At 46.9% G+C, this 27,915-nt stretch overlaps 1 protein-coding gene across 22 annotated transcripts in view; it reads right to left on the reverse strand.

Moving 5' to 3' along the window:
* ATXN2 (ataxin 2) overlaps nt 1-27,915 on the reverse strand; it is a 1,802,199-nt gene that overhangs the window by 371,401 nt on the left and 1,402,883 nt on the right. The gene's annotated exons all lie outside the window — the stretch shown is intronic.

Below are 27,915 nucleotides of genomic sequence, written 5' to 3' on the forward strand. Positions count from 1 at the left end.
CTGTTGTGGTGGAAGCAATTTGAGAGGAGGAGGAGGGACTAAACACAGATAGCCCAGTCTGATCATCAGCCACCGCCATTTTTAGTAAGTTGACGATCTAGTGTTTGTTAACTGATACTCAAATAGGCTATTTAATCAGAGCCTTGACTCGGACGCACAGCAGGTGCGCCAAAAGGCAAGCCCGTCTGCACCTGTCCGCAATCAGAAAAGCTGCACCTTTTATTAGGTATGATTATATCCCATCTATTTTTTTACCAGTGTGGACCTTACAGAGATAAGGAAAATAACTCATAGCTTCTTTTGCCTGGGGGAATATACTACTGCATCAGGAAGGTCCACTGAAGTGTAGCGTGTGTAATTTTACTTGTTTCCCCTACTCCTCCAAAAGCAAGTACAAGCTTTTTTGTACTTTGAGGCAAGATCCTCTAACTAGCAAGAACATTACACCATCTGAAATTCTCACACATACCTCTTCCCAGCTACATGGTTTGTACCTTAATGCGAGTTCTAATCCGAAACATGCCTCTGAGCTTTGGGATCTATTAGATTCTGTTAAACCAGATCTATGTTTCATAACCGAAACTTGGCTGCATTCTGCTGCTTCTCCAGTATTGCAGTAGCATTTGCTGCTGATTATAATCTAATCAGATTGGACAGGCAGTCAAGAACTGAGGGAGGTATGGCTATTGGCTCACGCAACCCACTAAAAGTCAAGCTCCTAGAATCTTGTTCCTTCAACTGGTTAGAGATGATTTTTTTTAACTAGAAAAGTCAACCTGAAAGGGGGCTCTGGTCTATTGCCCTCCTGGCGAAAAGAAAGACTTGAGCACCAAGCTAATGGAATGGCTCACACCACACATTCTAGCTGGAGATATTTTACTGGTTTCAGGAGATTTTAACTATCATGTGGACAAACTCACACAGCCTGTTCATATCCATCTGCTTGAACATTTGGAATCCGTAGGGCTGCATCAAAAAATATAAGGTCCTACCCATATAGCAGGACACACATTGGATTTAGTATTTTTCAATGCTCCTGACCTTGTGGCGGATTCCCCGGATGCCCAGGTGCGGACAGCCTATTTCTCCATTAGCCTCCATATTGTTATGCAGAAATCAAGTGATGTCAAGCCTAATGTTTTAAAATGTACCGGACCTTGGAGGAAGTAGTACCCTCTGCTTTTTCTCCTGTCTTTGCCTCTCCTCCTTTGAAGGATTAAAGATAGATCAATTTTGCTTTAAAAGGTTTTGAGGAAACGTTTATGCAAATGTTAGACATTATTGCTCCCCTAAAAAAGAGTAAAACTAAAAACATTGGTTCACCCTGTTGCACAGAATCCCCGAAAGAGGGAAAAAACTATCTGTAGGAAATTTGAGCATAAATGAAGAACATTCAAATCAGATGAGGAAAAATGTATCTATAAATCTGAAATAAGAAAATATCAATGTGGCAAGAAGGACCCATAAAGTTGATAGAATAAACAGTGCAAGTAATTCTTAAAAAGAGCTTGATTAACGTCTATAAGAATTCCCTAACCCTACGATGTGTATCTCTACCATTCCAGCATCTCAGGCGTTCTGCGATGATCTTGCAACATACTTTGAGCAAACGGTCAATACAATTTACCAATCTCTATCAAATAAAGTGGCATTGATAAGGCAAGCCCCTTTGGAAAGTTTGGCTAGCCCCCTGTGTAAGTAATGGGCCTGCTCAACGGTATCAAATCTGGATTGTCTGATGATCCCTCACCCCCTCACATTATCATTGCCTTGGCTCCAAAACCCTTTCTCGTGTTATGGATCTATGTAACCTCTTCTTCAATTTGGAAGCCCTTCCTACCAAATGGAAACCTGCTCGCTGAGACCTCTTCTTAAAAAACCTACATTCGACCCGGGTAACTACGATATCATTGCATCCTTTTCTTGGGAAAATCACTGAATCAACTGGGGTCTTTTTTAGAAACCCACTACCTTTTAGATTCATCCTAGTCAGGCTTCCGTACCTCTTATAGCATGGAGTTAGCGTTGGTGGAGGCCACTGACACAATCAGGTTTGCCTTAGATCAGGGGAACTCTGCTATGCTGGTTCTCCTTGATCTATCGGCAACATTTGATACCATCTCCCATTCAATCCTCATCCAGAGATTTTTGAAGATTAGTGTCTGTGGAACAGCTTTGGGGAGGCTAGAAAACGTTCTGCTGGAGCAAACCCATGGAGTACAAGTAGACCTCTATAATTACAGAACTATGGTTGTGGTGTGCCACAGGGTAGCGATTGAGCCCAAATCTCTTAAACATATATGGGGCTTCCCTGGCAAAGGCTATCAGGTCATGTGGTTTTGATACGATTGCATATGCTAATGACACACAACTTGTCATCACTATGGATCCTAATCCGGAACTTACTAAAATCAATTTTAGAGACTGCATATTAAAAATTGCCTCCAGGATGATGGCCAATTTTCTTTAGCATAAATCCAGTAAGACTGACATTCTGCTCTTTGGAAAAGCACATGCAGCCTGATCAACCAACTTGTAGCCATCTGAACTGGGACCAGCTCCCACTCCCAATAAAATGGCGAAAAATCTGGGTGTTCTCCTGCCTGCCAACTTTTCCATGAAGGAGCATGTCAATTCAATCTTTGGGACATGTTCGATGTGATGCGCATGCTTAGAAAGGATTATGTTACTTACCCTGTAAGCATCTGTTCTTGGCACGTAGAGCTGTAGATTCACATGCTTTGCATACTCCTGTCATCTAGTATTGGGTTTGGATGTTTGAAAGTTGTTTTTCTTCAAAGACGAGGTAAGGTGACTCTTTTCTGTGATACTACGCATGGTCATCGACTCCATTGTTAGATTGTTTTCCAGCAAGAGGGTGAGAATGGAGTAGGTGTATGATAGAGATGTCCATGCGTATGAGGCATGTGTGCTGTAGATACACGTTTTGCATTGATTGTATAGCATTACCCTCCAAAAGCAGGGGCTAACTAGTGGGTGTTGCAATTGTTTGAATAAGTGTTTTTAGCACTGCTTGTCCTACATTAGCTTGTTGACGTGCTAATACATCCACGCAATAATAAATGGTAAATGTGTGTGGTGTGTACCATGTAGCTGCCTACAACTTTCCATTAAAGGAAAATTAAAGGGATTGTAATGCACAATTGTGTAAAGGCTCAAAAGGTGGACCCATAAGTCTTGTGAAAACAATATTAAGGTTCCAGACAGGTGCAAGTGGAACCCTAGGTGGTATTATTCTTTTAAGTCCTTCCATAAAAGCTTTAATAACAGGAACTTTGAATAAGGATAAACGTTGTCTGCTTTGTAGATATGCAGCTACTGCCACAAGGTATAGTCGAATGGATGTGTAGGTTAAGCTTACTCGCTGTAGGTGCAAAAGATAAGGAATATGCTACCTACCAGTATGCATCTGTTCTTGGCATAGAGGGCTGCAGAGTGGTACAATATGAATAGATCGCCATCTGGTGTTGGGCTCGGATGATTGCACTTGTTTTTCTCTTGGAGAAGTCTTTTGTAGTCACGAGCCTGGTGACTCCTCCCTTGGGTGATAGTGCGCATGGGCATCGGCTCCATCCTTAGATTGTTTTGCCATAGTAGGGTTAGATGGAGTAGTATGATAGAATACAGAAAGAGATGTCCATGTAAGTGTATCTAAATAAGATAATGTTGGAACAGACACAGGTTTCCGGGGAGGCAGGGAAGGCATGTACCACTCTGCAGCCCTCTATGCCAAGAACAGATGCATACTGGTAAGTAGCACATTCCGTTCGAGGCATATGGGCTGCAGATGGTACATTATGAATAGATTACACAGCAGTTACCTCCCTAGTGGTGGTCACCAGTGTCTGTTGCAACAGTCTGAAATAAAGCTTTTATTACAGCCTGGCCCACATTTGCTTGTTGTCTTGCCTGCACGTCAACACAGTAGTGTTTCGTGAAGGTATGCAGTGTAGACTAAGTTGCTGCTTTGCATATGTCATCTAGGGGAATGTTCCCTAAGAATGCCATAGATGCCCCTAGTTTGGTGTAGAATGAGCTCTAAGGGGAACAGTTAGTGTTCTTTTTGCCTTAATGTAACATATCTGTATACATTTTACAATCCACCTGGCAATACCTGCTTTAGATATAGCGTTGCCTTTATGTGTTGGGGAAAACGCTACAAATAGTTGTTTAGTTTTTCTGAAAGTTTGTATTATTTCTATGTAATATAATATTGCCCTTTTGACATCTATTGTATGTAGGGCCCTCTCTGCTACCGTCTGTGGCTTTGGAAAAAAGACTGGTAGTTCCACTGGCTGATTGATGTGGAATGCTGAAATTACTTTAGGCAAGAACTTTGGGTTTGTTCCAAGAACCACCTTATTCTGGTGTAACTGTAGAAATGATTCTTGTATTGTTGATGCCTGTAACTCACTCACTCTCCTGAGGGAGGTAATGGCTATATGGAAGGCCACCTTCCATGTAAGAAATTGTATTTCACACCTATGCATAGGTTCAAAAGGTGGCCCAATTAGTCTGGTGAGAACTATGTTGAGGTTCCAGACTGGAGATGGTGGTAGTCTTGGTGGAATAACTCTTTTGAGGCCTTCCATGAAAGCCTTAATTGCGGGTACCCTCAACAGGGATAGATGTTGCCTGTTTTGCAGGTATGCTGCTATAGCTGCAAGATGTACTCTAATGGATGTGTAAGCAAGGTTACATTGCTGTAAGTGTAGTAAGTAGCAAATAATATTTTGTGTAGATGCGTCCAGACGGTTGAAGTTGTTACTGTTACAGTATCCTGCAAACCTTTTCCACTTTGCTGCATAGCAGGCTGTGGTGGTGGGACGTCTTGCTTGCTTAATACTTTCCATACAGTTTGGAGGTAAACTTAAGTATCCAAATTCTAAGACCTTAGGAGCCAGATCGCTAGGTTAAGTTGTTTGGGATCTGGGTGCATTATTTCTCCATGGCTCTGTGTAAGGTGCATGGGTGAGATTATTAATTTTTGGTGTGGCACCTGTGAGAGTTCTAGGAGCGTGGTGAACCACGGCTGCCTTGCCCACGTGGGTGCTACCAGTATCATGGTCATTGAATGTTGTTGCAGTTTTCGAACCACTAATGGAATTAGTGGGAGAGGGGGAAAAGCGTATGCACATATGTTGAAACAATTTATCCATAATGCATTGCCCTGCGACAGGTGGTGTGGGTACCTGGATGCGAAGCTTTGGCATTTTGCATTCTGATGAGTGGCAAAGAGATCTATCTCCGGTTGTCCCCATCTTTGGAAGAATGGCTGCAGTATTTGGTTGTGCAGTTCCCATTTGTGTATTTGTTCTGACTCTCTGCTTAAGATGTCTGCTATCTGATTTTGAACTCCTGGAAGGTGTTCGGCTAACAGACAGATGTTTTGAGGAATGGCCCATCTCCAAATTTCCTGTGCTAGTCTGGATAGTTGGAGAGAGTGTCCCCCCCCCTGTTTTCGAATATAATACAGTGCTGTCATGTTGTCTGTTCTGACCAGGACTGCTTTGTTGAGAATATGCATTTGAAAAGCTTTTAATGCTAGAAACACTGCTAGTAGTTCTAGATGATTTATGTGCAGTCGTTTGTGCTGTACACTCCATCTCCCTTGTACTGTATCTCTCCATATGAGCTCCCCATCCGGTGAGCGATGCATCCGCTGTTAGTACCATTTGTGGAATTGGTTCTAGGAACGACCGCCCTTTAGAAATGTTTGTTGTATTCCACCACTTTAGAGAGCGATGCGTGCGGTCGTCTACCAACACCAGATCTGTAATCTGACCTTGAGCCTGATTCCACTGTGTTGCTAGACATTCTTGAAGCGGACGCATTTGTAGTCTGGCATATGGGATTAACAGTATGTAAGAGGACATCATCCCTAATAACTGCATGAACACTCGAGATGCTAATGAGTGCTGCAGTTGAAATCTTTGAATTAGGGTGAGCATTGTCTGAATCCGGACTGGATTGGGGTATACTATGGCTTTTTCTGTATTTATAGTAGCCCCTAGATATTGTTGAACCTTGTTTGGTTGCAGGTGGGATTTTTTGTAGTTCACCGTAAATCCTAGCTGGTGCAGCAGTTGAATTGTCTTTTGTGTGTTTTGAAGACATTCCTCTTGTGAAGTGGCCTTTATTAGCCAGTCGTCCAAGTAAGGGAAGACATGTATTTGCTGTCTTCTTAGGTGTGCTGCAACCACTGCTAGGCATTTTGTGAACACCCTTGGTGCTGTTGTGACTCCAAACGGAAGGACCTTGAATTGATAATGTCGTCCTTCTATTACAAATCTGAGGTATTTTCTGTGAGCTTTGTGAATTGGGATACGAAAGTAGGCGTCTTTTAGATCCAGTGTAGAAAAAAAGTCCCCTTTCTTCAGTAAAGGAAGTACCTGTTGGAGTGTGATCATGTGGAAATGTTCCGAATTTATATATGCATTGAGAGGTCTGAGGTCTAGTATAGGCCTTAGAAATCCGTCTTTTTTTGGGAATTAGAAAGTATAGAGAGTATACTCCTGTTCCTTGTTGATGTTGTGGAACCTCCTCTATCGCATGCTTTTGTAGCAGCGATCAATCAATCATCCATTTGTATAGCGTGCTACTCACCCGGACTGGTCTCAAGGCGCTGGGGGAGAGGGGTCCCCTACTGCTCGAAAAGCCAGGTCTTGAGTTGCTTCCTGAAGGAGAGATGGTCCTGGGTTAGCCAAAGGTGGATGGGGAGGGAGTTCCATGTCTTGGCTGCCAGGTATGAGAAGGATCTTCCTCCGGCGGTGGCTCTGCGGATGTGTGAAACGGCGGCGAGGGCGAGGCTGGTCGACCGTAGCTGGCCGGTGGGCGTGTAGAAGGTCAGGCGGTTGTTGAGGTAAGTGGGGCCTTGGTCGTGGAGAGCCTTGTGTGCGTGGGTGAGGAGTCTGAACATGATCCTCTTGCTGACGGGGAGCCAGTGCAGGTCTCTCAAGTGGCTGGAGATGTGGCTGTGTCAGGGGATGTCCAGGACGAGTCGTGCGGAGGCGTTCTGGATGCGTTGGAGTCTTTTCTGAAGTTTGGCTGTGGTTCCGGCGTAGAGGGTGTTTCCGTAGTCCAGTCGGCTGGTGACGAGTGCCTGGGTGACCATCTTCCTGGTTTCGGTGGAGATCCATCGGAAGATCTTTCGGAGCATGCGCAGGGTGTTGAAGCAGGATGATGAGACTGCGTTCACTTGCCTGTTCATCGTGAGGGAGGAGTCCAGGATGAAGCCCAGGTTACGTGCGTGGTCCGTTGGCTTGGGGGTGGTGCCCAGGGCAGGGGGCCACCAGGAGTTGTCCCAGGCGGAGGGCGATGACCCCAGGATGAGGACTTCCATCTTGTCTGAGTTCAGTTTCAGGCGGCTGTTCTTCATCCACTCGGCGACGTCTTTCATCCCTTCGTGTAGGCTGGTTCTGGCGGTGGCTGGGTCATTGGTGAGGGAGAGGATCAGCTGGGTGTCGTCGGCGTAGGAGATGATGTTGAGGTTGTGTTGGCGAGCGTTTAAGACGGTGGGGCTGAGTGAGGATCCTTGCGGAACGCAGCAGATGACTTCAGTGGCCGCGGTGAATTTGCAGGCTTGGCAGGTGAAGGGTCCGTGGGTGCGATAGTATCTCCTGTTTTAATAATGTCAGATGATCTTGACTCATTGGACGCTGTCTGGGGGGGATGTTTGGTGGAGGTAGCAGTGAGTTCTAGGCAATAACCATGTTGGATAATTTGTCTCACCCACCTGTCTGATGTGACGTTTTCCCAGACAGGTAGGAACTGTGATAGGCGTCCCTCGACCAGTGTTGCATGGTCTGGGGGGAGCTGTATGAAGTCACTGTTTTGGGGTAGGAGAGTTGCGGTTGTTTGTTGTTGTTTCCGCAACCTCTACCCCTGTGGTTACCTCTGTAACTGCCTCTAGAATTACCTTTAGGTGATGTTGGTGTAAAAGAGGTTGATTGCTGGGTTGTGCCTGTATTTTTTGTTCCGCCTCTTTAGGTGGACCTACGAAAGGAACCTCTCTGAGATGGCTGTTGCAATGATCCCATTGACTTAGCCGTTTCTGTGTCCTTTTTCGTTTTCTCCAACGCCTCATCTGTGCTTGAGCCGAAGAGTGCTTTCCCATCAAAAGGCTGGTTCAATAAAGAAGTTTGTACCTCCTGTTTGAACCCTGAGACCCTGAGCCATTCATGTCTTCTTAACATGATACTGGTGTTCATAGATCTTGCCGCAGTGTCTGCTGCGTCTAAGGCGCACTTAATGGAAGTGTTGGTTATTATCTTCCCTTCTTGTATCAGCTGCTCTTCCCTTTTTTGATGTTCCTGAGGGAGATGTGTAATGAGTTTCTCTAACTCATCATAATGAGCTCTATCATAGCGTGCAAGTAGCGCTTGAGTATTTGCTATGCGCCAGCTGTTTGCTGCTTGAGATGCTACTCTCTTGCCAAAGGCATCTATTAACAGACTCCTTGTTAGGAGGAGGAGCTTCTCCTGTTGTTAGCGAGTTCGCCCTCTTACGAGCATTTGAGACTACTAACGAGTCCAGAGGTATTTGGCCCTTAATAAATACTGGGTCTTTTGGGGTTGCCTTATACTTCGTCAATTCTTGGGTTTAACACCCTAGCCCTCACAGGATCTTTAAATATATCTGATGTGTGAGCGAGGGATACAGGTCAGGGTCATTATCATTATCTGTCACTGCATCATAATCTTCCCATGGGTCTGTGTCTTTTGGGATAGTATTGTTAACATCCCCAGGAAGGTCCCCATCCCCTGTGTCACTTTCTACATCTGTTTGAGGTGTAGATGGGGGTGGTGTAAAAGGTCGAGGGATAGCTGGCAGAGTATGAGGAAGAGGAGAAGAGGGTGTGTCCATAGGCTGTGGAGAAAGGGGAGGAGTTGTATTTGTCCCCATTGTTCTCTTGTTAGGAGGAGGAGCTTTCCCCTCCAACGGTTGAGTCTTCCTCTTTTTAGGTGGTTTTGTCACTACCGTGCCAGTTTGTGGATCAATGAACAAAGTCTTTTGTTTTGGATCGGTCCCTTGCTCCTGTGTCGGTACAGAAGCCTTTGGGTCTGATAGGTGCTTTTGCTTCTGTGTCTCGGTGTTATGTGTTTTCGGCACCGAGAGTTTGCTCGAGTCCGATTTTTTCGGTGTCGAGGGAGTCTTCGACGTCGAAGCATGTTTCGGTTTCGACATGGAATGTTTCGACTTCGAGCTCCCCTTTGGTATGGAGACTCGGTATCGATGTCGACCGTTTCTCGGATCCGACATAGTGGGAGACTGAGTGTTTCGGTTTCGTTGCTGAGCCAGAAGGCGGGGCGTCGGAAACATTTTTCGGTTGTCTGACCGGGCTCGAATGCGGGGTCGACACCAATTGGGGTCGGTTATTTGACAAAGGGACGTCGCAACTCACGGTTTGATGAATGTCGACTTCTTCGACATCAGACTCGTCCGCTTCCGACCCGACCCATCCTCATCTTCTTCCTCCTCGGAGTGTTCGACCTCGAACAGTTCTGGGATTGCATCTGACTCCATCCTCGACATCTCGTGTCTTCGGGCTCGACATTTTCTAATCGTCAACTTGAAAGAGAAAGCCGCACAGGCTTCACAATCCCTGGATTCGTGGTCAGGTGACAAACAGAGGTTGCACAACTCGTGTAGGTCCTTGTGTGTGAATTTAGCACCAAACGTTGGACATTTCTTGAATTGAGTACTTTCGATGGACTCCGGGCTGGACTACGTCGCGCTCGATAAACAATACCGTTGAATTAGAAAGGGAATACGCACCGAAATATAACTTTTCCTCTAAGTCCATCCGAAGCGCTTCGATCCTCATCCGAACCAGATGGCGGAAAAAAACAATCTAAGGATGGAGCCGATGCCCATGTGCACTGATACCCAAGGGAGGAGTCACCAACCTCGTGACTACAAAAGACTTCTCCAAGAGAAAAACCAGTGCAATCATCCGAGCCCAACACCAGATGGCGATCTATTCATAATGTACCATCTGCAGCTCATATGCCTCGAACCTAATACTATTTTGTATGGATGCATCTAGCGGATCGATTGTGTTATTATTGCATTATATAACAAACCTTTTCCATTTTGCTGCATAACATGCTATAGTGGTAGGTTTCCTTCCTTCCTAAAGGATTGCCATACAATCTGGGGGTAGATTAAGGTATACGACCTCTATGACTTCAGGAGCCAGATCGCTAGGTTGCGCTCCTTGGGGTTTGGATGTGTGATTTCTCCAAGGTTTTGTGTAAGAAAGTTGGAAGTGAGGTGCAGCTTTTGGAGTGGAACTACTGACTGTGTTAGCAGTGTGGTGAACCACGGTTGACGGCCCACGTGGGAGCCACTAGAATCAGTGTGAGTGATGCCTGCCTAAGTTTCCAAACCAGAAATGAAACGAGTGGGAGAGGTGGAAAAGCATAAGCAAATATTCCTGACCAGTTCATCCATAGGGCATTGCCTTTGGATAGATGGTGTGGGAATATGGAGGCGAAGTCTGGGCAATTTGCATTATCTGCTGTGGCAAAGAGGTCTATTTCTGGGAATCCCCATTTCTGGAAGTATGGGAGGAGAACCTGGGGAAGAATTTCCTGTTTCGTGTATTTGTTGCCACATTCTGCTGAATTGGTCGGCAAATTGGTTGTTTATTCCTGGAAGGTGTTCTGCCAGAGGATGAATTTTGTGATGTATTGCCCAATTCTAAATAGTCTGACAGAGGTGTGACAGCTGTAGTGTGTGTCCTACCCTGTTTTTGTATGTAGGCTGTCATATTGTCTGTCCAGACTAGGGAAACTTTATTAGGTGAGGCTGGAAAGCTTTTAGAGTGAGTTGAACTGCTAGAAGCTCCAAGTAATTGATGTGGAGACTTCTGTGTTTGGTGCCCCATAAACCTTGAATTGTCATATGCTGGCGATGGGCACCCCAACCTGGGAGAGATGCATCTCCTGTTAGAACGACTTGTGGAATCGGGTCGATGACAGCCGCCCTTTTGATAGATTTTGTGTGTTCCACCACTTTAAAGAGTGATGAGTGCGGCTGTCTAACAAAACTAGATCTGTTAATTGACCCTGTGATTGATTCCACTGAGGTGCTAACCATTCCTGTAGAGGCCGCATATGCAGTCTTGAATGAGGCACTATTGCAATGCATTATGCCATTATTCCTAAGATTTGCATGAAAGTCTTTACTGTTAGGTATCGGTTGTTTTGAAACTATAGCAATACAGTATGAAAACTTTGAATTCTGGCTGCACTGGAAGAGAGGCTAGAGCTGTGCGAGTGTTAAGAGTTGCTCCTAGATATGTTTGCAGTTGTGAGGATTGAAGATGGGACTTTTATGCATGGACTGTAAATCCCAATTGATGGAGAAGGCTTATGGTATCTTGAGTGTGTTGTAAACATTTTGTTTGTGTGTTGGCTTTGATGAGCCAATCGTCCAGATATAAGACGACATGAATTTGTTGTCTTCTTGGATGAGCTGCTACTACTGCTAGTCATTTCGTGAATACTCTGGGTGCAGTAGTCACTCCGAATGGAAGTACTTTGAATTGATAGAGATTTCCTGCTATCACAAATCTGAGATATTTGCGATGTGCTGGATGAATCGGAATATGCGTCCTTTAAGTCTAGTGTGGACATAAAGTCGCCTTGTTGTAGAAGTGGAAGCACCTCTTGAAGGGTAACCATATGGAAGTGTTCTGACATTATGAATAGGTTTAACGGTCTGAGATCTAAGACTTGTCGCAGAGACCCATCCTTTTGGGGATTAGGCAGTAAAGTGAGCAAACCTCTGACTGTTGATGTTTTAATGGAACTGGTTCTATAGCTTCTTTTGTTAAAAGAGCTTGTACCTCTTGTTTGAGAAGGTAGTGGTGTTGTAGCGAGAGTTTGTGAATGCGAGGCCAAATTTTGGGAGGATTGATGGTGAGTTCCAGGCAATAACCATGTTGGACAACACCAAAAGCCCATTTGTCTATTATGATGGATTGCTAAGTGGGAAGAAACTCTATTAATCTTACCCGGACAGGTGATGAGTGGTCGGGGGGGGGGGCTGAGTGGTATCAAGCCACTGCTTGTTAGAGCCCCTTTCCCTCTTCCTTTAAAATGGTTTCCTCTATAGTTACGCCTGGAGAATCCTGTAGAGGGGGATGATAGTGTTTGGGTCTTATATGAAGATGTGGCCGCATCTGAGGTGTTAGTGTTAGTTTTGGAGCCCCCTCTGTAATAGGAGTAAGGAAAGGAACCTCTGGTAGTAGGAGGTTGAAGTGCTACCATAGACTTTGCTACTTCGGTATCTTTTTTCATTTTTTCAAGGGACTGATCAATTTGAGTCCCCAATAAGGCGTTCCTTATCAAAGGGCGCATTAGGAATGGTTTGCTGCACTTTTGGTTTGAAACCAGAAATTCTAAGCCATACATGTCCCCCAAGCACAGTCTAGTGTTGATTCCTCTGATTGCTGTATCTGCAGCATCTAATGGACATCTAAAGGATTAATTAGAAATAAGTTTCCCCTCTTGTACTATTTCCTGCCTCCCCTTTTAGTGTTCTTCTGGGAGATATTTAAATAATTCTTCCATTTCATCCTGGTGAGCTCAACAGACAATGTGTGTTAACTATACGCCAATTGTTGGCTGATTGAGCAGCCACTATTTTCCAGGATTCATCTGAGTTTGGATTCTTTATCTGGAGGTGGTGCTTTCCCGGTTTACGAATTTGCTTTTTTTACAGGCATCAGCGACTACTAATGAATCCCTAGGCAACTGACCCCTAATGAAGACTGGGTCAGATAAAGGGGGTTTATATTTTTGTCTACTCTAATTGTTAATATACGTGCTCTAACTAGGTCTTTAAAAATATCATTAGTATGTCTCAACATACCTTTAAGCATAGGCAACATTTGTGTTGTCTGTGTGAGTTTTGTAATGTTGCAAATAAAAAAAACTTCCTCCAGTGCTTCTTTGTGCAAAGGCACTCCATGGTAATTAGCTGCTCTAGCAATTAATTCTTGATATACAGTGTTATCATCAGGAAGGAAGGTTTTGCTGGGAATAGATCCGGGTCTGTCTCTTTCGATGGATCTGTTATAGTCATCCCAGGAATCTGGTGGTGGCTGATTATAACTGTCTTCATAGATCGGCTCCGGTGGTTGTAAAGGAGCATCTTTTTGTTTTGGTGCTGAAATTTTCGGTGCCGAGCTGGATTTCCTTTGTTTCTCTTTCGATCCAAGAAGTTTCGGAACCAAAGGGGTCTCGGCTCGAGCCTGAGCCGGAAGGCTGGGAATGCTGTTTTGGTGCTGAGTCGGAAGGCCGAGCGTTTGAACCAGAGTCTTGGTGCCAACCATGGCCTGTTGGCAGTGGTGGTCCAATAGCCTTTTGTTTTGGTGATGTAGTCTTGGTTGGCAGAGAAGCTTTATTACTCACAGAACCCTGTCCAGACGGAACGTCATGGGACTCCTATTTGACCTCCAAATCGGAATCGGAGTTCTGGGGGGGAAAGAGGCCTCTTCTTCTTCCGCTGCCATTTCTTCCTGCTCAATATCTTCCCCGAGATATCAGGCGTGTCCTCAATACCTCGTTGTTGCATGTCTCTTCGTTGAGCCCGATGGTCCCCTAGAGTCTTCTTGGATCGGAACGATCAACACGCATCAAAGTCTTCCTCATTATGTTCTGGGGAGAGACAGAGGTTACAGACCATATGCTTGTCGGTGCGCGGATATTTGGAATGGCATCGAGTACAGAACTGAAATGACGTCCGTTCCATCTACGGAAGGCAGGATGCTGGTTCTTGAAGTAGAAGTTGACAGAGGAAAGAGGTAGGCCTGAAGGCTGTGGTTAGAGTTTTTTTGATGATCTAGATAAAGATTTCATAAATTTCGACACAAAAAGGTGGAAGACTCGATCGAAATCAATACACACAAGGGTAGAATGAATTTCGCACGGAAGTTATCTCAATTGGCGGTTTCGAATTAGAGTGCAGCAATACACGTCTGAACCAGATAGGGGAAAGAAAGCAATCTAACAATGGAGTCAATGCCCATGCACAGTATCACCGAGAGGAGGAGTCACGTTCACTCGTGACTGGAAAAGACATCTTCAAAGAAAAACAACTTGCAAACATCCGGACCCAACACTAGATGGCAAGAGTATGGAAAGCATACGTTTCTACAGCACGCAGGCCTCGAACAGCCTTTCAGTGGGTTCCTTTGCAAACAAAAATCCTGGCCCAGGATCTGAGGAGTAGTTGCCTGGATTGTGGTAACTACATCATGGTTACAATGAAGTATGGCCTTTTTGGGGGGGGCAGGAGGGGGGGGACATCAGGTGGCACAAAACATGGCAGTGCACCTTGTCTACAATGTCCCTTCGCGATCTCCTTTGAACCTTTACCACGTTTCTTTCATTGGCTTCCCATACAAAAGTGACTACTCTTTAAACTTCTGTGACTAGTTTTCAAATCTTGGCATGGAAAAGAACCACGTTACCTCAAAAACAAGGTGCAGCCATATATACCGGCATGTCATCTGATATCCAGTGAACTACGATTGAAACGCCCCAAGGAATTCGTACAGCTAGGCATGTGGGCTGCTCTTTCTCTTTTCTGGCCCCCAAACACTGGAATCAGTTCCCCCAGCATCTACGTTCTTGCTCAGACTTACCCTCTTAAGAAATATATGAAAACCTGGCTGTTTGATCTTTAATAATTTCATTTGAACTGTGGCCTGCGCAGGCTTTGCGGATTATTTGTGCGCCTAACAAATCTACAATAACAATAATACTTTACATCTGGATATGTACACACACACACTCACATATACATATTATCCAGTGGCAAATGCCTCTGGGTAGTTATAGTTAGGAACATATTTACATAGGAAAAGCATTTTTTGGTTTGCTAAAAACCAAGAAGACGTTTAACATAACTTTCCAAATTAAGTTCTTCAACTTCAACTCCTACCATGAAAGTTTCGAGGTGATCCATTAAGCGGGCAGAGAAAGGGGGAGGGTCCCAAAATTTGTTTTCCCCATTCCTTTACCCTTATGAACTTAAGACATGGCTACAACCCTAACGGCTGAATGGATTTGGGGGTAAAACACTTCAGTGGTGTTTGACGAATGGAGGCTCAAAAGCTTTGTATAGGTCACCCCACGTAGGATCTGCCGGGCTGACACCAAGTTGAGATCTGATTGGCTGCCACCACAGCAACAAGGATGTGGTGGCAGCCAACTTAGGACTTGGGACTCTGTCCCGAGTCCCGAGTAAAAGGTTAAAAAAAGATAAGGGGGCAGGGTAGTAATACCCTGACCCCTAGACCTGGTGGTGGGGGCCCCACATGGCGTCAAAAACCTTTTTTTTTTTTAAATGTTGCTGCTAATATGCAGAGGATCCAAGGTAAATATTTTTTTTTTAAACCAAACCAAAAAAAGCTTATTAAGACATCAAAGTGTGGAGTGGGTCTGCGCCAGGACCACAGGGCAATGTTCCTTTTGTGGAGGGGGTGCATGGCCACCCACTTCGAGTAGATGCAGAGGACCTCATCCTACATGGCTGTAATGTCAAATAATGGGAGGAGGGGCTTGTTCCTCTTCCTGAGCCTTAATAGGCCCAGAGGACCCCATGCCCTGGGGCAGAATGGCAGTAATACCGGGACAGGTCACGAGGGGGCACAAATTATAGTTACTTGAGATAACTGTATTTGGTGAATTTAAGTAGTTTAGGAAAATGTTCCTTTTTGGGGAGGGGGTGCATGGCCCCCCACCTCGAGTAGACGCGGGAGACCTCATCCTACATGGCTGTAATGTCAAATAAGGGGACGAGGGGCATGCAGCCTCCTCTTCCTGAGGGGCAGAATGTCAGTAAGGAATATGCTACTTACCAGTATGCATCTGTTCTTGGCATGTAGGGCTGCTGACATTCATATCTGTGCATAGATCGCTGCCTAGTGTTGGGTCCGGATGATTGCACATTGTTGTCCTGGAAGAGTCTTCGAAGTATCACGAGATAGGTGGCTCCTCCCCTGGACTACAGTGCGCATGGGCATCCTCTCCATCCTCAGATTGTTTTCCGCCATTGTGGCAGAGATGGAGTGTAATACAGTAAGTGATGACCATGCCTGAGAATGATTCTGAGTGCTACAGCTGCTACAGGCACCGGGGAGGAGGGCGGGCGATATGAATGTCAGCAGCCCTACATGCCAAGAACAGATGCATACTGGTAAGTAGCATATTCCGTTCGAGGCATGTGGGCTGCTGAATTCATATCTGTGCATAGAATAAATAGCAGTTACCTCCTTAGCGGTGGTTGCCCGTGCCAGCTGCAGCAGTCTGAAAAAGGGTTTTGAGAACAGCCTGTCCTACAGCAGCTTGCTGTTTGGAGTGTACATCTACGCAGTAGTGTTTGGTAAATGTATGTATGGTGGTCCATGTGGCTGCTCTACATATATCCTCTAGGGGAATGTTACCTAGGAAAGCCATGGATGCCCCTAGCTTGTGTGTGAAATGCGCTCTTGGGGGAACTGTTAATGTGTGTTTAGCTTTTTGATAACAGATTTGTATGCACTTAACTATCCATCTGGCTATACCTGATTTGGAAATAGGGTTGTCTTTGTGTTGTGGAGAGAAGGCAACAAACAGTTGTTTAGTCTTTCTAAAGTCTTTTGTCCTGTCGATGTAATACAGGAGAGCTCTTTTAACATCCAAGGTGTGCAGTGCTCGGTCTGCCACAGAATCAGGATTTGGAAAGAAAACTGGCAGTTCTATGGTTTGATTAATGTGGAACTGCGACACCACCTTAGGCATGAATTTAGGGTTGGTACGTAGCAGTACCCTATTAGCATGAATTTGTATGAAAGGCTCTTGAATTGTTAGGGCTTAAAGCTCACTAACTCTTCTTAGCGACGTGATGGCTTTCAGAAAAGCCACTTTCCTTGTAAGAAACTGTATCTCACAAGAATGAAGAGGTTCAAAGGGTGGTCCCATGAGTCTGGTGAGAACTATGTTTAGATTCCAGACAGGTGAAGGAGGGTGTCTGGGAGGGATCACTCTTTTGAGTCCTTCCAAAAAAGCCTTAATGGCAGGCACCCTGAAAAGGGAAGGATGCTGCCTGTTTTGAAGATATGCTGCGATGGCGGCCAAATGTATCCTGATGGAACTATATGCCAGATTGCATCTGTATAGATGCAATAAGTAACATATGATGTTCTGCGTGGACACATCAAGCGGATTAATGTCCTTATTGGAACAGTAGATGACAAATTGCTTCCATTTGGCTGCATAGCATGCCCTAGTTGTAGGCCGCCTTGCCTCCTTGATGATGTTCATTCAGTCAGGGGGCGAGTTGAGGTAGCCAAACTCTATGACCTCAGGAGCCATATTGCAAGGCTCAACTGTTGCGGATCTGGGTGCTGAATGTCTCCATGGCTCTGAGTGAGGAGACTGGGCGTGAGGCGCAGCCGTTGGTGAAGCACTACTGAAAGTTCCAGGAACGTGGTGTACCAGGCCTGCCATGCCCACGTTGGAGCAACCAGGATGAGCTTCATGGAGTGCTGCTGCAGTTTGCGTGCCACTAGCGGTATGAGCGGTGCTGGAGGAAAAGCGAACGCAAATCTGCCTGACCAGTTCATCCATATCACATTGCCCATAGACTGCGGGTGTGGGAACCTGGCGGCGAAGGTTTGGCATTTTGCGTTTTCCTTTGTGGCAAACAGGTCTAGCTCTGGATGACCCCAATGCTGGAAATATGGATGGAGCACCGAGGGGTGTATCTCCCACTCGTGCATCTGATGGCTGTGCCTGCTGAGCAGGTCCGCCATCTGGTTGTCTTTGCCTGGGGGATGTTCTGCCATGAGGAAGATGTTCCTCTGGATAGCCCACTTCCACATGCTCTGGGCTAGATGAGACAGTTGCGGAGAGTGTGTGCCTCCCTGCTTCTGGATGTAATACATGGCAGTCATGTTGTTCGTCCGGATCAGCACGACTTTGTTGCACAGGTGCAATTTGAATGCCTTCATCTTCATTCGAATGCTGCGTCGTCCATAGTCCCTGCACGATATAATGGAGGACATGCACTCCCCAGCCCTGGAGAGATGCGTCCGTTGTCAGTACTATTTGTGGGACAGGCTCTTGGAACGGTCGTCCCCTGCAAAGGTTTTGTGTGTTCCACCAATGCAAAGAGTTGTATTCACGACCGGACACTAGGTCTTTCAGATGCCCATGAGTCTGGTTCCACTGTCGTGCCAAGCACTCCTGAAGCGGACGCATGTGTAGCCTCGCGTGCGGGACTATGAAGATGCAGGAGGCCATCATACCGATTAGCTGCATGAATACCTGCGCTGGGAGCGAGTGTTGGGGCCTGAATTTCTGAAGTATTAACTGCAGGCTGTTGACTCTGGCAGAGTTCGGCTGCGCTGTTGCTGTTAGTGTGTTTATTGTCGCACCTAGGTACTGTTGTACATGAGCGGGCTGAAGGTACGACTTTGGGTAATTCAGTGAAATTCCTAGACTGTGTAGGATGTGAATTGTGTGTGACATGTGGCTGGTACACTGCTGGGCTGACTTCGCTTGGACAAGCCAGTCGTCCAGGTAGGGATAGACATGGATGTGTTGTCTCCGCAGGTGCGCAGCCACAGTCGCTAAGCACTTGGTGAACACCCTGGGGGCAGTGGTGGCCCCGAAAGGCAGGACCTTGAACTGGTAATGCTGGTTGTTGACGGGGAACCCGAGATACTTCCTGTGACCTGGGTGCATGGGAATGTGGAAATATGCATCTTTCAGGTCTAGGGTTGCCAGGAAGTCTCCCTGACTGAGCAATGGTAGGACTTGCTGTAAAGTTAACATATAAAAATGTTCTGACAAGATGTACTGGTTCAGGGGTCTGAGGTCTAGAATGGGCCGCAGGGAACCGTCCTTTTTTGGGATTAAGAAGTACAGAGAGTACACCCCTGTACCTTGCTGTTCTAAAGGCACGAGTTCTATTGCCCCTTTTTGCAGCATGGAGAGTACTTCTTGCTGCAATAGGTGCATGTGCTCTGCGGACATAGGACGGTGCCTTGGGGGTATGTTGGGAGGAGTGGAGGTTAGTTCCAGACAATAGCCGTATTGGATAAGTTGTCTCACCCACCTGTCTGTGGTAATGCCTTCCCAGACCGGCAGGAACTGCTGGAGTCTTCCCCCGACCAGTGTTAAATGGTCTGGGGGCAGTGACAAGGCGTCACAGTTTATTGGGGGTGGAGGATCTGGCATTGTTATTTCCACGTCCTCTGCCTTTGGTGCCGTTCCCACGATATCCACCCCTGTTATTTTTGTTATAGGTGGTCTGCGTGCTCCCCTTGTTGTATTGGGCTTGCTGCAATGCTTGACCTCTAGAGGCTCCCCTGTTACCGGAGCGACAAAAGGAACTGCCCCTGAACTGCTGCGACTGCAGAGCCCCCATGGATTTTGCTGTCTCAGTGTCTTTTTTAATCTTTTCAAGGGTCGTGTCTACATCAGGACCAAAAAGAAAGTCAGGGTTAACTGGCTGATTAAGCAAAGTTTTTTGGATCTCTGGTTTAAAACCAGAGATGCGGACCCAGGCATGACGTCTCAGCATCACACTAGTGTTGATGGCCCTAGCTGCGGTGTCTGCTGCATCGAGTGCACACTTGATGGATGCATTCGAAATCAACTTTCCTTCTTGTATCAGCATTTCTGCTCCCTCCTTATAAGCATCAGGCAGGTGTTGCATTAGCTGTTCTAACGTGTCGTAGTGAGCCCTATCGTATCTGGCTAATAGGGCCTGTGTATTTGCGATCCTCCAAATATTAGCCGCTTGAGCAGCTACACGCTTGCCAGAAGCTTCCAAGATTTTGGATTCTTTGCCCGGAGGAGGAGCATCACCACTAAGGTGAGAGTTTGCTCTCTTGCGAGCATTAGCCACATCTAAGGAGTCCAATGGGAGCTGGCCCCTGATGTACGTAGGGTCCACAGGCGCAGGCCGATATTTTCTTTCAATCCTTGGGTTTACAACCCTTGCCCTGGTGGTCTCCTTGAAAATGTCAGTAGCATGTTTCAGGACACCTTTTAGCATAGGCAATGTCTTTACTGATTTTTCAGAGGTGGAGAAAGTATCGAACAGAAAGTCCTCCTCCACTTGATCTGCGTGCATTTCCACGTCATGGTTAATGGCCGCCCTTTCAAGTAAAGCGTTAAACGCCGCCGTGTCTTCAGTAGGCGAGGTCTTGACATTATAGGACTGAATATCAGGCGCAGTGTGTGGCTCATCAGGGTCATTCCAGGGTTGAGGTTCATCTTGATCTGAGACAGCATGATAAGTAAATTCAACCTGACCGTAACCTTCTCCCACATACTCATCGCTGCGTGTGGGAGAATAGGCATATTGTTGTGGATATGACTCCACAGGTTCGAAGAGAACAGGTGAGGTGGCTGAATCCCTTTTCCTTTTGAGAGGGATCTTGTATGACTCCAAAGGATGTTCTGGAGCGATTTTTCGTTTGTGAATAGTGAGCCTGCCAGAATCCGAGTCGATGAAGAGCTTCGCCTGATTGTCATACGAGGGTGCCTGGAACATTACCTCCTCTGGAATGGACTGAGACTCGGAAGGTCCCGACACCTTCTTGGACGCTTCGGCGCTCTTTTGTGGTTCGAACGCTTTGGGTCGAGCGGTCGGGGGCAGTCCGTATTTAATTGGAGGAAGCACCTGAGACGAACCGACCTTCTTCGAGATCGACGGCGTCTTCGATCCGATCTGCTTTGGTGGATCACCAGCATGCTTGCGGCCTTGCGTCGACTCGAGCGCATGGTGCGCAGCAGGCACGGCCTTGGGCTTCGATGCAATATGCTCTTTTGGTTCGGGTTTCGTCTTCGACTTGAGGGCCTTGGTTAATATCGGCTCTGAGGATGCAAGCGTCGGTTCGACAGTCTTTTTAGTCTGGAGTCCTTTGGCAGTGTTGCCATGTTTGGACGTCGACGTCGTCAGAGTGACGTGCTTGACCGTAGAGACCGGCTTCGGCGCCCCGCTCTTCGGACCGACGCCCCCTTCTGACCCCGAAGGGTCGATGACACTTTTAGACTTGACTGGAGCCGAGGAGTCCGAGGGCGTTGATCCGAGGACTGTCTTCAACAGTTTTCTGTTTCGTTTTCGCCTCTGTTGGTTTCGGTTTCGATGGATTGACCGATGGCTCCTTTTAAGTATTCTTAGCCGGGCCTTGACGCGGGGCTATAGAATGTGGAGTAAGATCTCGGCTAAGGCCTTCCGGCGATGCCTCGAACTGAGCCTTAGAGAGCACAGTGTCAATATTAGGCCCGCGACTGCGGGTGGGCCTTGCTCATCACTCGAGTCGTCATCGACGGCTCCGATGGCCTCTGCGTCGTCTCCTACCTCGACGACGTCTTCTTTATGGACTTAGTCTTCTTCTTCGTCTACATCGAAGTTAGAGTCTTGCTCCGACGCAGGGTCCGACTGCTGGTCAGGATCCTCTTCATCTACGCCTTCATCGTCATCGGCCTCGAAGATGTTCTCCGAGTCAGGCGCCGCTTTCTGCGCCGACTGTCGCGCGACGCGTCGAAGTCCAAGTGTCTTCTTAGACCGGAACTTGGAACAGGCCATACAGCTGGCCTCGTCGTGGTCTGGGGATAAACATTTATTGCACACCGGGTGCACATCAATGTGAGGGTATTTTGAGTTGCAGACGGGGCATCTCTTGAACGGGCTCCGTTCCATCGTCGTCTTAGTTGGGGCCTTTGGTGTCAAAAAGGCAAATGGATAGGCACCGAACGAGAGAATACCGATGCCCCGAAGGCCTTTTGGCCTTGCGCAAAGAGTTTTATACTGATTCCGAACTTGAGTCAAGAAAGTACATCCGAACCCAATGGCGGAAAAAAAACAATCTGAGGATGGAGAGGATGCCCATGCGCACTGTAGTCCAGGGGAGGAGCCACCTATCTCGTGATACTTCGAAGACTCTTCCAGGACAACAATGTGCAATCATCCGGACCCAACACTAGGCGGCGATCTATGCACAGATATGAATTCAGCAGCCCACATGCCTCGAACTTTTACTTACTTGAGATAACTGTATTTGGTGAATTTCAGTAGTTTTGTTCGTTTAAAACTGTATGTTTTGACATTTTAACCTAACTATAACATTACTTAATCTATGTTTTTTCAGTGAATAAATATATATATATCCCAGTGGGAATGAATAATGATGAATTGTATACCCATCTCTAAATTAGGATTGGCTTTTCCCGCAACCTACACAGTTCCAGACTGGTTTTTAACATTAGTTTTTTATCACTGCTAATGTTATGTTATGTTATCTGTGTTTTTTTATAGCGCTCGGCTACTCCAAGGGGTGTCCCGGCGCTTTTATTTTTTAACCTGTAACAGAGAACACAACAGGGCAAATGAAAAAGAGACCAGAAATAAAAAGAGAGAACAGATCGAGAGCAAAAAGCCAAGCTTTCAGGCCCTTTCTGAAAGCTAACAGGTTGAAAGTGCTAGGCAGTTACACAGGCAGAGTGTTCCATAACTGTGGTGCCAACAGCCTAAAAGACCGGCCCCCAATGCGAGCCCTTTTTACCCGAGGAACCACAGCAAGGAACAAAGACTATGATCTCAAGGATCGGGCAGGATGGTAGAAAGCTAGCCTCTTTTGAAGATAATAACTTGCTTGTTCCTGGACAGTCGACTCCGGTTGTTTTGTTATTACGTTTTATCAAACAGATGCTTCGGGTTTTGTGGGAAGGATAACTTGTTACTTTGTTTTGCAGAACAATGGGAGCACCTGCATGACTGTGAGCACTGGTGAAATAGCACTTAGGGAGTTAAACCTGCACGGAGGAGGCTCTACCCCTGGTGGTAACCTTTTTCTTCATCCTAGTGGACCAGAAAAAAGCTAAGATCGAGTATGAATCGAGAGAGATGTGTGCAGTTGGTGAGAGTGTGTCTCAGTTATTGTAACTGGATAAGATTGACTTGCAGTATGATACTATGAACCACCCTTCCTAATTTAATGGTTAAATAGAACGGGGTGTAGACTGATAGCTAACATCGTATCGTTCACACCAAACCACCATGCCATACCAATCAATGAGATTAGGGTTCATACCCATTATCCAGCGCTCACATGATGCTATTTGGGTACTATACCATAATTAATTTTTATACAATGATGCTCAAGTTTGTACATAAGAAAAAAGGGTACTGTACCTGGAATTGTCATATACAAGGATACCAACAGTGGATGTAGATAAAAATGTGAGATACGGCGTGGCCAGCCATGATGGCCACGCCGTATCTTTCGCGGAGCCAATGTGACTTCGCTCGGCTCCGCGGAAGAGCCCTGTGGGAGAGCGGTTCCCAGCGTCCAGACCCAGGCAGTTGGACAAGGAGGTGACTCGGTTGGACATTCACACACTAAATGCCTCTTTGGACACCAGCCTCGGGTGAGCCAAGCCCCGACTGCGGAGGCCTGACTTCTGCCCGTGGTATCGCAGCCACTGAGCGAACGGACCCCCTGGCGACTGGGATTCCCTCTGCGCGTTAGGGTTCTGTGGGGGTACGGAGGTAGAGGCACCGTCTCCAGGATAGCGGGAGTCCACTGTGTACAGCTGGAGCACGTATGCGATGGCAGGGGACAATGCGAGGAGCTGCAGTGCGGTGCTGGATCCCCCAAATGGCAGCCTCGCCTAACACTAACGGCAGACACTAACAGAGGCCCGCAAGCAGAGCGGCCCGCATTGGAACAAAGCAGAGAGCTGCTGAAGGACTACAAACCCCGGTCGAGGAGCGGAGTGCCGCGAGTCAGTGATCAGGCCTCCAGGCCAAGCGGACAAATGAAGGTAGGAGCCCCCCTCCCCCACCCACTGCACACGTGTCCCCAGGGGGCGTGAGTGGAGCCCTGGACTAGCTGAGGACTATTGGAGAAGCGGTTGGTGAGCTTTAACTGGGCACGCCTGCACACCTGGGGAGGTGAGGAGCTCCAGGCCACGTGCCTGGCCCTAAGATGGCACCCATGGAACCCCAAGCCAGGCTACAATACCACATCCAAGACAGCGCCAACAGGGCTCACACATAGCAGGCATCAGAAGAGATAGATCTCTGCTGACCAGTAGGGAACAGCATGGATTGCCTGGGGCTGGGGAAGGTGCTCAGACACTGGGACACCGGTAGAGCCAAGTGACACCACTAGAGATATTCCACGGCGGCGGCGCTCTCCCCCCATCCTGCCCCAGGGACTTGAGAGGGGAGAGGTGTGGAGTGTGACGCAAAGCTGCCCCTATGCCACCCAAAAAAGGGCAAGCCAACAAGGTCTCCAGCTATTTCGGGACATCCAGATCGGGAGAGGTGGAGGGGGGCACCCAGGGGACAGGAGGAATGGCGCTCACCAGGGAGGCACTCCTTGCAACTCTGAAAGAATTTAAGAGGGAGCTTTGAGAGGACATAAAAGCGGACAGAGGAACCTCCTTTGACCTCTTCAAATCAGAAATGGGCACAAAAATGATTTAACTCCAGGCGGACGTGGACTCGATTGGGGCAAGCACCACCGATCTGGAGGCGAAATGCCAAGACTTGGAAGGTGGAATCCAACTATTAGAAGAGGGCACGGAATCCCTTTCGGCCCAATGAACACTGCGCTGCTCAAATGCAAAGATTTGGAGAACCACTCTCGCAGAGACAACATCAGGGTGCGGGGCCTGGAGGAAGGGAAAGATGGAACAGACTTGGAGACATACATGATGGGCCACTAATATTATCGTCGAGGGCGAACACAATGTTCATTTGGAGCGCGTTCACCGAGTAGGCTCAGCTCTGCAAGGGGGTAGCAAACGCCCGAGAGACATCCTGGTTAAGTTCGCCTCCTTTAAAGACAAGGAAATGGTGCTCCGTAAATCACGACAAAGAGAGACGATAGAATACCAGGGTGCGTCCTACACGCTTTTCCAAGATGTTGCCCAAGCCAGGCTGATGCGGCGCCAACATTTCCAGCTGGTCACATCCACCTTGAGAGAGTGCCACATCAAATATAGGTGGACCTACCCATTTGGTCTAGCCTTCCCCCTCAATAATAAGCAACAGCACTTCACGGAGGTCGAGGGGGCAGTGGTCCTGCTGGGCCTGGGGGGATGGTCCCCGCAGAAGGAGACTTTGCCAAAAGAAATACTCACCGAACAGCTCTCGGGCCGAGGAGCTCCAGGGCCCTGGCAAACGCCTAGAAAAGCGAGCAAGAATACGTTGTGACGAGAAGGCTCACATATCTGAACTCGTAGACACGCACATAGACCGTCAGGTGACTGGTAGGACTATCTGGGATTTACTGTGGAGACAGAGAGCTGATAGGTCTGTCAACGCATATCTAAGCATACCCACAGACACGGTGCACAGAACACTACCATTACCACGTTCTCGTTCCCCCATACATTCCTTCGCTGACTGCGTAACTCGCTTCCAGCTCCCACAAACTGAAGGCTTCCATTATGCCCCGTTGGTACATTGGGCCCAACAGCTGCAAATACAACAGGCAGCCACTAGGGAGTTACTCCCATTGGAGAAATGTATCCAAACTGGCAACACAGGGAGGGGGTTCATCTCCTTCCTCCATACACCTCTGCTTTCACTTAGTCTACAGCAATCGCTGCGCCACAAAACATTCTGGGAGGGCATTCTCCTGACCCCGCCTTCAGATAAGCATTGGGCGTCCCTATACAAAGACATAGCGAAATACAATCACTCCATGTTCCTGGGGGAGGCCCACTATACAACTCTATACAACTGGTACCTTTAGCCTCAGAAACAACACTCAATTTTCCCTGCAACGTCTGATCGATGCTGGTGAGGGTGCAGCCTTCTGTGGGATTTTTAAACATATATGGTGGGACTGCCCCGCTATAAAGCCCTTCTGGAAGGAAATACTACCCCAGATCAAGCTGATACTGGGTTATCCGATTGGGGATCCATGGAACATATACTCCTGGGAATACGCAAACCGATTCTCAAGTATCAGACTCAAGGGGATCGCTCCATTATGTGGCTTTGTTTGGGTGTGGCTAAGATGGCACTAGCGGCAGTCTGGAAGAAACCGGAGGCCCCCTCCCTCACACAATGGCACGCTCGCTTGTAGCACGTAATGGCCCTTGAACGAATGTCAGATATTTCGATTACGTCTCCCGCTAGTGAGCTACCTATCGGAGGGGCTGCCCCTAATTGCATGCGGCCCAAGACTGAGGGCATTACATCTCTTCCTAATATGGTGAGGGTTCCTTTCTCCCAAGCAAGGGCCCCGATACTTACACCCCTCCTGTGGGGGCCCTCTTGCGCAGGTCGCGGGGGTGCACAGCTCGACCCCTCCCCACACACTAGAACATAAGCTTATGCGACTTCCTGGGTATGATTGGTTTCGTTATTGTTTTTTGTTATTCAATCATTGGTTCTGGTTTTTGCTACCTGTAGTGGAGTTCAAACAAATTAGCACTCTGCTTTGAGCATATCAGTTCCTTTGGTATAATGTTAAACCCAATTTTCTGGTTCAAATTGATATTGTTTGGTCCTGAAGAAGCGCTACTGGATCCCTTAGGGACCTTTTGCTGCGCGAAACATGTCAACCAGATAACAATTGTTTTCTAATTTGCACTTCACTTTCATTCACCCTGAGAGGAGCGTCTAGTTTCACAGGCGCCACCCTATTATTTTGTTCAATAGAGGTACACTCCAGGGTCCCCCCCCCTTTTTTAATTGACCATCCAGATCCCCGAATAAATTGATTTATGGGTCTGGTTCGGTCTTTTTAATTAGCACTTACTCAACATATTACACCCTTTTTTACCAGGCCCTCAGACCCACATGCACAACTGCGGCATCTCCATCAAAAGATCTCCGCAAAAGAGTCCCCTTGTGGGGCCCGTGAGGGACTGCAGCGCCACCCACACGAGGAGCAACGCCCAATGATGACTTAGGGCGCTCGGACGGTTTTCTGAGGGCACTAGGTTACTGAGGAGAGTCCATCCACCTCATACATTATACATTTTTTCATTCCATACCTGTTAGGACAATCACAGAGCATACTTTGACCTTCCACTACTCCTTTTAGTATCTTCTTCTTCCTCCACATAACAGAGCGAACCAAATTCTGGTTGACTCCCCTTGAGGAACTGACGCCCCCACCTTGTGTTTTATAATATAATGTTTGATATGACACAATGATGAGGCTACACGAGGTTCCTTCCTCGGATCTCTGCTCACAGGGGCAAACCGAAATTTGTTACTAAACTGTGCCTGTACTATAGCTAACTAATGTACGGTTTTTACTCCAGTGAAGATTGACTGAGTGCACTATGGTTGCTGTAACTTGTTTATAATCTTTACATAAAACTCAATAAACAGATTTTGACAAAAAAAATGTGAGATACATGACTGTCTTATTTCCATTGTGTTATAGATGCAAATCAGAACATTGATCTAAGAATTACACGCATGCCCATGACGGCTGCAACTGCTTAAATTTTTTTTTTTATTATTTTGGAGCAGTGTGAATCTCATTGTGTATCAAATTGCAATATACAAACATCCGGGCGAGGTATGATTTTCATTTTATTAATTTAGAATTTATGTTTTAAAAAAAAATTGGATTTAGTTGTATTCAAATGATTGTCTCGATAAAGGAACAATGCTAATCTGCTTAAGATTATCGCTGAAGATGCGTTGTGCATAACATGCTATTTATTCCCGTTTCTGGGAAACTGTGGTCGGTCATGTGACCCAGACCGAAGCAGGTCGAAACGCGATATTTTAGTTTGCTCTGAAATAAATCACATTCGTAAAGAAGCTCTGTTGGTGCGGCTGGATTTCTTCGAACCCACCCAGGTTGTCTTGCAAGTGAAATTTATTTGGCAAGTAGAA

Source organism: Lissotriton vulgaris, chromosome 11 (assembly GCF_964263255.1).
Source record: "Lissotriton vulgaris chromosome 11, aLisVul1.2, whole genome shotgun sequence".
Lineage (NCBI taxonomy): Eukaryota > Metazoa > Chordata > Amphibia > Caudata > Salamandridae > Lissotriton > Lissotriton vulgaris.